Here is a 14,920-nt window from a genome sequence, read left to right on the forward strand (position 1 = left end):
CATTCCCTCACCCGGCAACCAAGTTGTAGCCAATTACGTTTAAATAGGCCTCCCATAGTGGGACCAAGGAATGTATGGCTTGAGATGCCTGTCAAACTTATTTCTGCTTAGAGGCGTGCGTGTGTGTGGGGGTGGGGGGAGTCCTTTGTAAATCCAGATTGGAACTGGTCTGATAAATGCTGAGCTGGGTGTGTGGGTTGATTAGCATTTGGAGCACAGCTTCCCCATCATGCAGTGTTACCCTGCTTCTCTGATCCCAGAATTCACTGCAGTCTCCACTTCAGGATTTCTGTTCTCCATCTCATGTAAATGAATGGTCATCGGTTCCATCTCGGATGCAAATAGGACCTAAAACAGTTGTTTCACTCTTGTCACCCTTATCTGGAGGGTTTTAGGTGTGTCTCTCACTGCATCTTAATCAGTTTCTGTTTAGGTGGGGGGGGGATTCTTTGTGAGTCAGACAGTCTGTGTCCTGTGTCAGGCTTCCCCAAGAACATGGAGCTGAGAGGTAACACTGGGAGATGTTCATCTTTTGGCTTCCCAGTTGCAATGGGCTGGCCCTGCTCCCTGGTCTTATACCCATGCTGGCCAGCCCTCCATCAATCAGGTGGCCTCCTGACTGCCATGTGACTGCCTGATCAGGTCTGCTCCCACCTTTAAACCCTTAAAGTGGCAGGCACCCAAAGGTGCTCTGCCACAGTCTGCTAGGGGGTCAAGGCTGGAGTGAAAAGCTTGAGGTGGGGAGACTAGGTTGTTTAACTTTCACCCTATGAGGAGAATGAGGTGCCTCAAAACAGAAAAAATTCTGCATGCTGTGTGGGAGCTGCCTAAAGTTAGCCACTAAGGAATGGCAAGCACGGAGGTATGTCTGAAGGCTCACTTCTCTCCAGAATTTAGGTCGGTGGTTCTCAACCTTCGCAGAATCACAGCACTCTTTGGAAAATGCCTGCTCTTATAGTTCACTCTTTTTTTTTTTTTGTGACTACAGAAAAATAATAGAGCAATTCTTCTGCTGCAAAGAACTCAAAGACCACAGTAGGTCAGAATGCTTGTGACACCATTGAGTCCTACTTCAAATCTTTGGGTTTATCTTCTGAATTGTGTGTAGATGTTTGTACACCTAACAGTGCTAATACTGAGCAGCACTCTTAAAAGAATCTTGTGGCATCCTGGTTGCAAGACACCGGGGGAGCATCTACATGTGTCTGTATGATGCTTTTATTATTGTATCGTCATTTAGTATTTCCTTTTGGCTGCATATGGTTATTTTTGGCCACTACATCACCATAGCAATGGGCTATAATGAAGGAGCAAATTTCTATGGTGACATAGCGGCAGCATCACGGTTTTTGCCAACGGACACTACAGCACTGTAGCGTGTCACTATGGCGCCATAGCATCTCGTGTAGACACACCCTGGCTTAGGTACTTAGGGGCACAGGCCAGTCAGGATGCTTATGCCAGAATGAGCTCCTGAGGGGAGGGACCAGCAGCTACTCTTGAGAAGAGCTCAGCCAGGGCTCACTTCTTTTCTTTTAAAATGAGACAAGGCTGAGGTTGGTGCCAACTGCCCAGTTTTTTTAGGTAATAGTCTCATGGTTAAAGTAGCACATGGCAAATGAAAGACCTGCCTCAGTGGCCACATATACACAAGATGCTGACTGCACAGTCATTACTGCAGTCATTTAGTACTTATATAAGCAAAGACTAAATATCTGTGCAGGAACCAGAGTTACTGCACAGTAGTGTCGCTGAATGGCTTTTTCATGATGCTGACTGTGCAGTAGCCTAAGAAAACTGTGCAGAGGTGTCATGTCACACTTCCTGCCATGCAGTGTTACTGCACACTAGTCACGGGCTACTGCACAGTCAGTGTCTTGTATAGACACGGCCGGTGTGAGACTATTTTAATCTCTCTGTGCCTCAGTTCCCCATCTCTAAAACGGCAGTAATGAAAATCAGTGTACCTAATTTTTGGTGTAGTCAGTCAGTTGTTTTTTACATGCCATTAAAATAACTAAAACCACCATCACTTGTGTTTCTTTGATTGTTAATGTACAACTGTTTCAGCACAAATGCAGTAATGAACGTAAATTTGTAGGACAACAAATACTCCCCCCGGTTCCCCACTCCTCCTGGTCTTCTTTTAGAGGGAATAAAGTGGCATGTGCTGTTAGATGATGGAACACCACAGTAACAAGCTGTTCCTTTAGTAACAAGCACTGATATTTCCCTTAGGTGTCTAGTTCACCCACGGAATATGGAGAATTTAAGCCTCTTGATGAAAGGAACACGGAAATATTTTTAGAAGCGGCAGAACAGGACTATAAACTTGATCAGATGTTTTCAAGTCTGTACTTTTCACCTGCATTCTGTGCAGTTTCTAAGTTAAAAGGTGCTTCTTCATTAAAGGAAAATGTGTCTGTGGTGCAGACTGCACTTTTGCTATTGCCGGTAACATCCACAAAGCCAATGGTTTGATGCTCAACTGTTGTTTTACAGAGATTTACACTTTATAACCAGGCAATTATTTGACAGGACAAATTGACATCCACCTTACATTGAATTCTTCTGGGTTGTTTCCATCTCAACATGCCCAATACCTCTGCACCTTTCTGTAACTTATGTCCCCTGTGTGCAGCAGTTTGCAGCCTCTTCACAAAGCTGAGGAGCAAACATAACATGGACAGTCATGTTATGTTCTGTATTATGGTGGACTTGCATCTGATGATAAACTTAATTCCCATGCGTTTCAGCTGTGCTGTGCACTCTAAGGAATTTACATTTCAGCCCATAAATCCATTTCTTTTTTCAAATATCATAAACAGAAGTCAGTCGCCCACTGCAATCTCTTCTGAGGGCATTTCTCTTATCTTGCTACGCCTCTTGCCAAGTACAAAAAGGAGGCATTTGATGATATAGGAGAATGAGGAAAATCTTCCAGCTAGTCTTCCATTATTCAGGAGCTTCTCTCTGCTGCATTCAGGTATCTCCTTGTGCCCTGCAAAAACCAGGAAGAAAAATTCACATTTTTGTGGGTGCCTGGAATGTTTTTCAAGTGATTTCTGTGACAGTGTTAAATGGCTAACAGTAAGCAGATATTTTAAAGCATGCTAGATTAAATGTTGTACTCTTACGATAGTACTTAAGTACTATATCTGTATTGGAATATCTGCCTATTACATAGTTCTCCAAAACAACACCACACTTTCTAAAACATGTTGCTAGTATAATTTAAATGCATTATACAGGAATAGGAAAAAGAGGACTATTAAAAAAATCGACTCTGCTTTCAGTGTCCTTCAGATATTTAAATATTTCTTTGAATCTTCCCTTCATTTCAAATGTAAATGAAAACAGTTACAAAGGTATACAGTTGAATGCATTTCCTGTCCCTTTTCATCTCTTTCTATCTGAGGCAGATTAAGATTCATTGGGACCCTGGCCAAAATATTGGAGGCCCCCCACTCTCCATTATAAACATGGAAGTATCATTCCCAAGCAGCAGTATCCTGCCCCCAACCCTTCCTGGTGCCCTTCACTCCTGACTCACAGCCCCCTGGCACTGCCAGTGCTCTGCACACCCAGTCACCTGTCCCATCCCCCATGCCCCTCACTCCTCATCTGCAGACCCCTGTCCCCCTCCCAGCCCTGCTGGTGCCCCTCACTCCTGACCCACCACCCCTGCCCCCCCAGTGCTGCTGGTGTCCAACACTATGGGGCCACAGCCTCTGCCCCACAGCCCTGCTGATGCCCTTCACTCCCAACCCGCAGACTTGGGGATGACATCTACTCACTGACTTGTGTTACTTGGTGAGGTGCGGGAACCACATACTGCACTAAAAGCATGGCAATCTCGTTATGCCAGGCTATAGAAAATTGTAACAGTCAAGCCAGAGGGCCATGCCAGCCAGTCTGTCCTTGCCAGCCATACAAGAAACTTGTGTTTTTCATGGTTTTTAGCTGTAAGGACATCCAAAAATAATAAACAGCCCAAGGCCAGCGCCTAGTCCACTTAAGATACCCAAATAAAATATACATGGCTTCTAGGTATCCATAAGCCTGAGTCCAAATCCATTTTGATTGATGAAAGAGTTTCCATAGACTTCCACAGGCTGTGGCTCAGGTCCCTGCCTCTAAGGCAATGGTGCTCAATCTTTTGCTTTTCTTTTTTTTCCTTACTAGTGGACCAGACCTTAAAATCCAAAAAATGGGTCTCAAACCAGGAAAAGAGAAAGTGTGGGGAGGGAGCATGTGGTCATACCTGCTTTGGCTGGGTGGCACATACTGAGATAGTGGCATGTCAGCATGGCACCAGTATGTCAGCTGCATGGGTAAAATGGGCGAGCAGCAACATTCAAGCCCATGGGGCCATGTGAAAGCAGCATCTCTGGCCAGAGCCTGTGCTGACATGACTGTGCATAGACAGCTCTGACATTTGGATGAGCTCATGTTAGTGGGCCATAGAAGGACCACCCCTTTCTTATAGGGATAGCTATGCTATCCCTGCCCCAGCTGCCAGGAAGCACGCCCTGCCTACCTGCTCCCTAACACCAAGTGACAAACCTGGAAATTAGGCAGAGAAGCTGCTCTGGGGGGACACCCCTCCGCCTCAACTGCTCACAAGTGCTCGGGCTCCAATGTGCAGTGTGGCGGTGGGGAGCACCTCTGTGAATAAAGGCTAGATGAGGCAGGGTGAGGGCTCTGCCTATTGCTGTAAGACATAGCAATGCTGCAATGTAAATAGAGTACATAGGGCCAAAGGCCTGTGGCTGAAGAGCTTGTTTTAAGTAGGCCTCACTTAAAGTCTACTGAGTGAAAAACAGTGGTAAGCAAGGGGTAAAGCCTAGTTAATGTTAAGCCCAGGTCCAAGGAGGCGCTACTGGGCCCCCATGCATGGACAGAACAGGAGATGTGCTGCAGTATTTGGAAGATGTAAAGCACTAACTGTTGCACAACGCCTGCCACAGCCTGGCCACATTTCCTTTGGAGCAGTAAGCAGAAGTGAGTATGAAGTGGCAGGAGGCACTTAGACTGTTGGGGGGGGACCTTCCTCTAGCAGGAGGCATGGCCCCTCTTCCTTGGATCTCTCAAGCATATTTTTAAGAACGCTTGCAGCAGCAGGACATTGTCCCTCTGCTTTACCCATGGCAGGTTAGGATGCTTTGCCTTTATCTCTGCTAATAGGCTCATTCAGGATGGTTTGGATAGGGATGATCATCGGGTTGGGGTGGGAGTTGGCTTCGTTGATGTCCAGAGGTCCCTTCAGCCCTTGTTTTCTATGAGTCTACAATCCAGTGTGTGCAACCCATCCTTGGTAGGGGAAATCTAAAATGGGCAACTTGTATATATGTAACTTTGTGGTATAAAGGACACAGATTGGCATCTTGGGAAGCCCAAAGTTGGGGGAAAGGATTGGATGACACCTGTATGCTATCCTTCACCATCTCTGGGCATTTGGAGCACACTGCAGAGTCAGACTCCCTCTTTCTTTGTCTTCAGCTGATTCATGCATGCCTTTCCACCAGCAGTTTAACTTCAACAAGCAGGGTAAAGGGGGCTCTCTGGCTTCTTGAGTCAGACCCGGTAAGTAATGTGGATTCAACCTCTCATCTCAGGGTGGAGGAAAAGACCAAGAACCCAGGTTTCCTATTTCCCAGCCAAATTCCCTAACTTCAGGCCTATGGGAGAGGTGGGGATTATCTTCCTCTATCACCCAGGTAAGCATCTCTCCTGGGTGAAATAGCATCCCAAAATAATGGAGGCATGCAATGTGCACCCATGAGTCCAGACATAGTTCTGTGCATAATATTTATTATGGACTGCCTGTAGATAACTCCTTGCATGCCCTGAGGTGTAGCAGGATGCATATGGAAATAACAGGGGAGCTATACACCTTGCTGGATAGAATAGACCACTCTCTTGAGATGAGATTAATGCATTTTGGTCATGCGTCTGTGTGGGCTCAAACATCTAGCAGGTGGCATAGGATCTGGGCCCAAGTGTTGGCAGAGGCCTAGAAAATCGAGCAAAAATTATTGGGAATGCTATCAATAAATGCACACTATGACTTAAGTATAGGGTATTCCTCTTTATTAATAGGTATGATAGCCAAAATACAGGCAATCTAGCTGGGACTTCCTGGACGCACCTTTTGGTTGACTGGGTTTGCAAAGTAAGCTCATTGGGAGCACAAAGGAAGAGTGTTCTCCATTAGTGAAGGCCTGAAACTAAGCAATCTGCTCTCTGAAGAAAATGTATCGTTCTGTTCAACATCTGGCCCTCAGCCAGAGCTGGGAATTTTCAAACTGACAGCATATTAACATACATTAGCACAAACTGAGTGTCAGAAGCAATGGCCCAGCCTAGGGACTCAGTGCTATATAAACTCAGCAAATGAAACTAACCCTATGGTCCTGCAGATCAGTGCAGCAGCACCTTACGTCACTGGATCACAATGACAATTGAAAATAGAAATGTATGCTCCACGGTGACCTACCATTGGGTAAAAGAATTAACATGTTAATAAAGAAGCTGTTTCAGTGGAATTTAACCTGAGAGGTTAACTTGGCAGTTTAAAGCTCAATTCAGTGGTCAATAAAATCTTCACAGCTTGAGCAAATTTCCCCATAATAGTTGGTTGGTGGGGTTTTTGGAATTAATACCCAACCTTGTTGTTAAAAGATCCAGTACTGAGACCCACCAGCCCTACCTTTTGGAGATAAAGCATTAATAGGGCTGTAATTCCACAAGGCACTGAAACACTTCCTCATGTTACTGGTACAGAGAGACCTGGGTCTCACGTTTGAGTTTCACCAGTAAAACCAGTGGCCTGAAGCAGCATTAGCCTCTATTTTGTGAAGTCATTTGCACAGGTGTAGGTGACTGCACAAGCTTTAGGGAAACAAAATATCAAACTAGAGAGAAATGTATTCGTGGTTTGCCATTCAACAAAGGCAAAATTCCTGATGGGGTCACAGAGCTCACTGAAATTCCCTATGAGTAAGTCCAGCTGAGAAGTACGCTGCCAACAAGCTATGACCACCCAAATGCAAATCACAACTTGCAGACGTAAATGAAAAATCAGAAGAATTTAAAAACAGGCTCAACTGAGATATCACAATGAAAATGAAAATGAAAATTAACCTGTGGCAGAAGTCTGGCCACACTATGTCATGTGTCTGGAAGCGGCGCAATCACAGAAAGAGATGAGAATCTGACATGCTAGGCAGTGCATCACCACAGAGGAAGCTTCTGAAGAAGATGTAGTAAAATGAAATTAGTAAAAGTGCCATGTTCATTGGAGTTTAGGTGATTGGTTTTTCACACCAAAAGGCAACACTGTCATTCCGTTCACATCCCTTCTCTTATGACTGGCTGCTGTTGTTCGAACGAACACTTACCTGGTGTTCGTGTGGGGATAGTTGGCTTCCTCAGTAGCCCCGTCATTAATTAGCTGGTTAATTGCACAAGTACCTGGAGACCAGCTACACGTGCAAAATAGCTGTCACACAATAAAAGATCCAACTAGCTGTAAGTTAGACCTTGAAAACATGTACTAACTTTATAGCTCGTTGCTATCCAGTTTTAATTTCTACATGTAGCAGGGTCTCCCCTGCTGCTGGAAGCTCTGTCAGCTGACAGGGCTCCTGACCTCAGGGGTTTACCATGCTCAGTGAAAAATCCCTGAAAATTCAGAGCCCTAGGGATTGCAGCAGCCTTGATCCCCAGAGGCTGGGGGTGTCTGAAACCTCCAAGGCCAGAGGATTGCCACAGGATGATCCACCCATCCCAGGGGTGCAGGAAACCCCTGGTGCCAGAAGATCACCATGAGGAAGAGGAACCCAGGGTCAGGCTCCCCCTACACCGACAATAAGGTGCAATGGGATCTAACCCACAATCCCACAATCTTGCCTCCTGCCATGCACGTGTGGCATTGCAGAAGGTGTGACTGTGCGAATTGCATATTAGATCCCATTAGGCTTTTACTTGCACATGTAGAGGGGGGCAGTGTCTCATCACAAGCACACATGACTACTTGTGTTTTGAAGGCTGACTCTTTGGTTAGATTCTGAAAAAATCTTTCTCAGTATGAATTTGGATCTCCTCCTCATGCGGCTGTATCACACCAAGTAGCACAAGTAGTACACTTCAAACTGGTGTAATGCAGAACAGATATATGCATTAGGGTTGAACAGTGGGAGGGAGGCTGCCAACATTCATCTTTCCAATTTAATTCTTTCTATTTCTCTCCTTATTCTTAAGCCCCATTGTTTTCTCTTCCTCTGCTAATGATGATAGTATATGGGTGACCAGAGTTTTGGGTGGGTTTTTATATAACTAAGAGTAAAGAAAGAAGCCAGGGATGGGGAACAGGTGAGTGATCAGCCATGCACACAGGCGAATACATATACACAGGCACATACGTGCATGCACACGTATGCATACATACAGTTACCTCATACAGTCATGTAGATTTTGACTTTGTTCTTTCTCAATCCTGTTTTATTTTAATGGTAAAATTACTTTTTGATTAAATATGTTCTTTGTGTGTGGCAATTTTAACATATTGATTCCATTTTAGAGGCTGAATAAATTATAACTGTGCTTGTACTATAAGCCAGTGGAAAAATGCAAGAATTTTAGAACTACTTGTGCCTCAAGATGCCCTTCTGTGCAAACCCAGCCATAGTTGTCTGCACATTAAGTTCTCCATGTAAGCAAGCACTAAAGGTCAAATAATTCTTTTATTTGCAGAGGCTCAGATGTCTTCCTCTGTGTCTCTACTTGTATGTGTTATAAATCAGCTTCATTGGTTTGTTTGGTTTGGGAGTTTTTTTTAATTCAGCTTTTCTAAATGAAAAAGGAAGCTGCATGTGGTCCCTGGACTCAACACACAACAGCTTTGGAAATATTCCCCCACACCATATGACTAAGACCAGGAAATGTGGATCAGTCTTCATGGCATTACTAGGCATCATGTCCTTTCTACAGGGATATCCCTGCACCTGCAGTCTGGAGCACCTCCACTTGCCTTGAGCTCTGCTCTGCCACACGCGCATCAGTCCTTTCTCTGGCAGGAGCTGTGCACTGTGTATACTGTGCTGTACAGGGAGATGGAAATGCCAAACCATGTTCTCAAGATATTTCTATTTCTCTCTCTGCCCCTCCCAACTTTCTTATCTTTATGGAGATTGAATCATCATGTAAAAAAGAAAGTTCATCCTACAGACAATCTGTTCCAGAAGGACGTAATAACCCTCCATACCCAGAGCAGTTGACTGTACTTAAACTCAGACTCAGCAGGATAACGGGTGCTGCTGCTGTTCAAGGTCAGGGTAAAAAGCACTGTTTTGGAGAAGGAAATGCAATTATGATCCAGTCAAGAAGTGACAACCAAATTTCAAATGGTTTAGAGGTACAGAGTAGGCAAGAAGCAAAGCAATGCTCCTTATGTGCTTTTGAAACTACTGCAGTTCAAATTCTCTTCACGCTGAACTTCGGACACCAGACAAAGAGACTGCCAAGATAGTTGGCTTCCAATTAAGTGGTTTCCTTAGTAACAATAACCATGTGACAGTCTCAAGCACCTCCTCTCCTCAGTAAGGAATTGCTCTTCACTGTAACAAGCTATTTTCCCTGGAGCTTTGCAGCATATAGCAACACTGCTTCCACACTCATCCTTTCCAGCATGTTTAACTGCCCTAACCTCACGCTGCTTCTTTAACTGTGCCTGACAAGACTAGATTTGTACAAAACATGATGGCTTTGGAGATCCTCAGAACCTGTGGAAATATTACTTTGGGATTTTATGCCTACCCAAGTTCCACTTGGAGGTTGTGATTGCTTCAGAATCCAGAAACATCAAATAAACCTCAACCAAATCTGATTTTCATCTGGCTCCATGACAACCCCACATGACCCCACACATGTAACATGACATTTCTGGGCCCTTGTGCTTTATGAACTATGGCTTGAAACCTGAGGCCTAGAGAAAATAAACACTATCTAAGAGTTAAGTGAACTCTGTTCTTCCGTGGCTGGCTGGCCAGTGGCAGCCTGGCTTGATGGCTTGAGCCAATCAGAATAAGGCAGGAGGAATGCTTGCCCCACCCTGACCTAGAAGCAAGGTAAAGTAAAGAAGAGGACCTGAGGGGGAACTAATTCCTTTCTCATCAGTTTGTTTCCAATTTGGGGGCAAAGCCTCCAGAGGGGATGAAAGCCCACGTGCCCAGCACACAGGCAGCTTCAACCAATTTTGCCTTAACACTGCAAATATGATCATATCCACATGCACTGCGTGCATTTTGCAAGGCCTCAAAAGCAGGTTTGAGGTTCCACAAAGCACCTGCACGCACTTGTCTGGATGTGTCCTATGGTTGTATCCATCACAATTGACTCATAGTTCAGGGGTGCCTCAAAGTGTTCTTTCTGTCTATCTTGAATAGATTCATTGTCCTTGAGGAGCACTGGGCCATCCTGTGATTGCAGGAAAGTAAGGCCATGGGAATTAGATGGATTTTGTTGCCTTCAAAAAGTTATGCATGTCATGTTTCTCAACATAGAGATGGATCTCTATGGCTTTATCTTATCACCACTGATTTTTGACTTCCCAGTTCTTCTTTGATCTTTGGCTTTGAGGAATTTATATGTTTCCTTCTTCTGAGATGACGTGTCATCTTGCCAAGCAGAGTGAACCCTTCTCTTTTGATTGAGGATGGCACAGATCTTGGCATCACGCGCATCAAACCAGTCTTGGTGTTGGTGTGGCACTTCCAATGGATTCAGCACAGACCACATGGAAGGTAGTTTTAAACCCCTCCTACAGCTCCTCAATGTTGCCTTCATTTGTGGCCAGGGTAGACAACTTTTCATGGAGACACTTGGAGATCCTTAAAGACATTAAAGTCTTCAAGAGATTTGGTGTTGAGAGTCCTTCACCTTGCTTTTGGCTATTTTGGGTGTTCTGGAGCAAGCTGAATATTCATAATGGATCTGACAATATAGAATTCTGTCCAGCAGTAATTGGTTCCTGTCATGGCTTGTGTGATGCAGACATCCATTCAATCATGGGCTCTAACAATAACATAGTTGAGGAGATGCCAGTGCTTAGGATGAGGGTATCTCCAGATGGTCTTGTATTTGTCACTCTCTCTGAAGATGGTGTTCATGCTGAGAAGATTGTACTGGACTCTGCTCCAGCCACAGCAGCTGTTGCCTCCCATGGGTAGCTGCTGTGGGGGGCAGAGGGCTGTGGGCCCTGGCCCTGGGGCACATGGCAGGGATGTGGGTGGGGAGCGAGGGGCACCGGCAGGGTCAGGGGGCTGTGGGTGAGGAATGAGGGATGTCTGGGATTGTGGGGGGTTGCAGGTTGGGAGCAGGAGCCATGCTGAGGAAATGGGGTCATAAATGGGGTCACACTGAGGAAAAGTTTGGGAAGCACTAAATTAAGGCCTGGTTGTGGCAGAGCTTAAGATGGAGGTTCATAAGACATTTGTTAATGCCAACAGAATGCTTCATAAGTTGACTGACAAGCTGATTCTTCACAACAGAATTGATGCCATGAATGCATCTGTCCTGGTCTGGTTTCCTCTTCCAGAAGGTGTAGTAGCCACCACCCTCTTTCCTCGGCTGATCCTTGTCCAGTCATCTTGTCTCATTCAGAGCAACATTGTTGAGGTATCTCACTAGTTTCCTGGAGACAAGGGCAGGTCTTCTTTTCGGTTGTTCTTTGCCTTGTTTATCCATCAAAGGAAAAACATTCCACGCTGCAAAAATCATTGTCGTCTTATGATGTTTTTGACCACAGAAAGAGTGATCCTGCTGGATATGGCTATCCAGCAAGGAGCAGGTAAGACAGCCTAGCTTTAGGGCACTTTTTCTAGCCCCTTCCCCATGCAGGGCATCATCAGAGGGGATCCTGAATAGTCATGGTAACAGCTGCGAAAATACACCCCTGTCTCAACCCAGGAGCAAGATGACCATCAGGCTACCACTGCCTGCATGCAGATTCATGGCTGGAGATTTCCAGATTCAATAGACCTGTCTCCATCACTTTTGGTCTATTGCTGCAGAACTTTTGGAGATTGGTACAGTAGAGCGTGTTGTTTCCTGTGGTGGAAGCCTGCATGAGTCTGTTTAACATGAGGAAGCCAATTCACACAAACAGCAACTACATGATCTTGACAAGGTGATCTAGGCCTGCTGGCAAGGGAGAACCTCTAGGTGACAGGAGACCTCCATCTTGCTGAAGCCTTCTTCTGTCTTTACAGCCCCTGAGATCCTGACACCTTCCACCTGACTCACTGTTGAGGACTTTGGCTTGTATGGTGGTTTGTCTGGAACCTCCCCTCAGGCCTGTTCACCATGGGTGACCCTACCTGGAGTGTGAAACTGCAGGTGACGTAGCTCTGAGTATCACTGGGACGCACAAACCTCTCTACCACTACCAGGTCAAAGTCCATGGAGAGGTCATCAAGTTTTAACCCTTGCTGGAGGAGCAAAGTAAGAATGAGAATGGGGATGTAGAAGGGAGCAAAGATAAACTGTGTGTGATAGATAGGCTCAGCAGTTCATAAGCTGGGTCTGAGGTAGCTTAGGCAAAGTTTGCTGTGCAGCTAATTTCAGAGAACTCACTAAAGACTTCACTCCCTACACCTAGGCATCACTGCTTAGCTCAAAACAGCTGGTAATGTTATTTTCAAGTGCCTACAAATGTTAGGGAGGGGAAGGGCAGATTATTTTTTGTTTTATTCTACTGCTTAAGGACCCCAGTCATAGGCCTGAATCCCAACATGTTAGGCATTGTACAAACACAAAACAAAGAGTGGTCTTTACTTAGAGAAAAGTACACATGTTGGGAGAAAATGAAGTGGGAGGTATCTGTATGTGGTAGGGGAGTAAATGTGTTCCTTCTTCCTAGAGCTTTTCAATGGAATGATCTTTCCCAATGGCTTACCTGTGTCCTACAAATCTGAGTGTGACTGTCCCTCTTATGCTGAGTGAAGGAGGCTTCAAGATTTCTTTGGTTAATGGCTTGACAAAGGCCAACAAAATCATCTTCAGCTTGCTTAGAGACTCTCGTGCAGCAACAAGCCTGAGCTCAGATAGAATCAGTAATTTACAATGCTCTGGCACTGAAGTGAATGAAGCTAAGTGTTGAATTGCTGTCAATGCCTGTTGAATGGGAAACATGCAGAGCTCTCGAAGAGGCTATCTTTGTACCAGTAACTTTTTGAATTACTCATAATTGTGAACAGACCTTTTCTCTTATGACTCTGAAGAAACTGCAGCACAATGCAGAGACTCAAATCTTTACCGTCAAAGATGAACCTGGATATAGAAAGGCTGGATTCACAGCAGCAATGCCAAAGGTCCATTCATGGGTGGATTTAGGATTTTGAAAAGAGGGCTGTAAATGGTGTGGTGCATACATAACACAGCAGATGTTTTTCTAGTTAAAAAGAAACTAAAAACTTTACTAGTATGCCAGGGGCCTAGGGCTGGATTATTCAGTTTATGATCAAAGCAAAAACAACAAACAAATACATTTTATTGGAACCTGAATTTGCTAGATCATATATTATGTATAAAAACACAATAAACTAGGAAAAATTAATCAAAAGATGCTGTTTTATTAGTCCTGATGTAATTAGAATTATTTGTCTATTTCCTTTGAAGAATCATGAACAAAATCTAGCCTTCTTGAGCACCTTGAGAGCACTACCAGTGCTTCACTGAAAGTTATTTCCACACCTGAGTTTATGTTCACTTGACTTAACATTTCCACATCTGAGTTTGTTTCTAGCTAGAGTTAAAAACAGTCTACAGGGTTGTGAAAAAGAAGCTACATTACCAGGAGTGGTCAACAGACAACAGAATTGCAAAAGAAAAGATTAATGAGACCACAGAAGACCAGGAAAATGGGCCATTAACACCAGTAGAATGAAGATTTTAGAAGAAATCAGGTAAATTATAATGATCCATGAAGCTGACTCCCTCACTGCTGCCTGAATAGAAATGAAACTTGGAAACAAAATAGGGTGCAGCTGCACCACCCCTATTCCCATTGATACTCCAGCCCCTGAAGAGCATATTTTGTCTAGGTCAACAGTTCCCAAACTGTGGTATGTGTCCCACCAGTGGTACACAGACAACCTATGAGTGGTATGCCAAAGGCCATGGGGAGGGGCCACATGCACATCAAGCCCAGCCACAGCCTGCAGCACATCAAGCCAGGAACTCAGCACTTCCCACTGCTGCTGCCTCCAGGGCTGCATGGGACGTCATGTGCCTTCCACCACTGGGCCAGCAGAGGATGCAGTGCAGCCAGCACATGGAAGACACCTGGAATCCCATGCAGCTTCAGAGTCAGCAGTAGCAGCGCACAGAGCCCAGCACGCAACAGGCAGCCCGCCTCTGCCCCACTCACAAATCCGGGGGGCATGTGACCCCCCCATGCCTCCCTGGGGGTGCATGCAATGGTGGGGAGCTGTGCCCCCCACCCCTAGTGCTCCTGGACAAACCTCCTGTGGTTCACACACACATCCACAGCTCTCCACACCTTCACAAATTCTGCCCCCACACACAACAAAACATTGAGGAAACGTTCACGGAGATTTTCAGGAATATGGTTTTCAGGACCCTAAATGCCTACCTTTGGTTCCAGAAGGATGGTGAGAGAAATCTCTGTGGCAGAACCGTGCTGTACCCAAGGGCCAAGTTTTTGTGTCTTGCTGCTGAGAGGGGGGATGGCAGACACTTTGGCGCATAAGCTCTCAGTCCAAGTCCAGTTGTCATACCTGACCCAAACTCCCCGGGTCATAGCTCCCATGGGCCCGGGCCATGCCCCGGATGCCACCCCTGTGCTCCTTTCTCCGACTGATGTGGCAAAGCCTCTTTGGGGGAGGCTCTTTGCAAG

At 45.3% G+C, this 14,920-nt stretch overlaps 1 protein-coding gene across 1 annotated transcript in view; it reads right to left on the minus strand.

The window, feature by feature from the left end:
• Nucleotides 1-75: 75 nt before the first annotated feature.
• LOC149865599 (dol-P-Glc:Glc(2)Man(9)GlcNAc(2)-PP-Dol alpha-1,2-glucosyltransferase-like) overlaps nucleotides 76-14,920 on the minus strand; it is a 191,544-nt gene continuing 176,699 nt past the window's right edge. Inside the window, exon 4 of the transcript XR_016441735.1 lies at nucleotides 76-3,001. The gene's annotated coding sequence lies outside the window, so the exon portion shown is untranslated. The remainder of the gene's footprint in view (nucleotides 3,002-14,920) is intronic.

The sequence above is a fragment of the Crocodylus siamensis genome, chromosome 4 (assembly GCF_052110815.1).
Source record: "Crocodylus siamensis isolate JL-2025a chromosome 4, ASM5211081v1, whole genome shotgun sequence".
Classification (NCBI taxonomy): domain Eukaryota; kingdom Metazoa; phylum Chordata; order Crocodylia; family Crocodylidae; genus Crocodylus; species Crocodylus siamensis.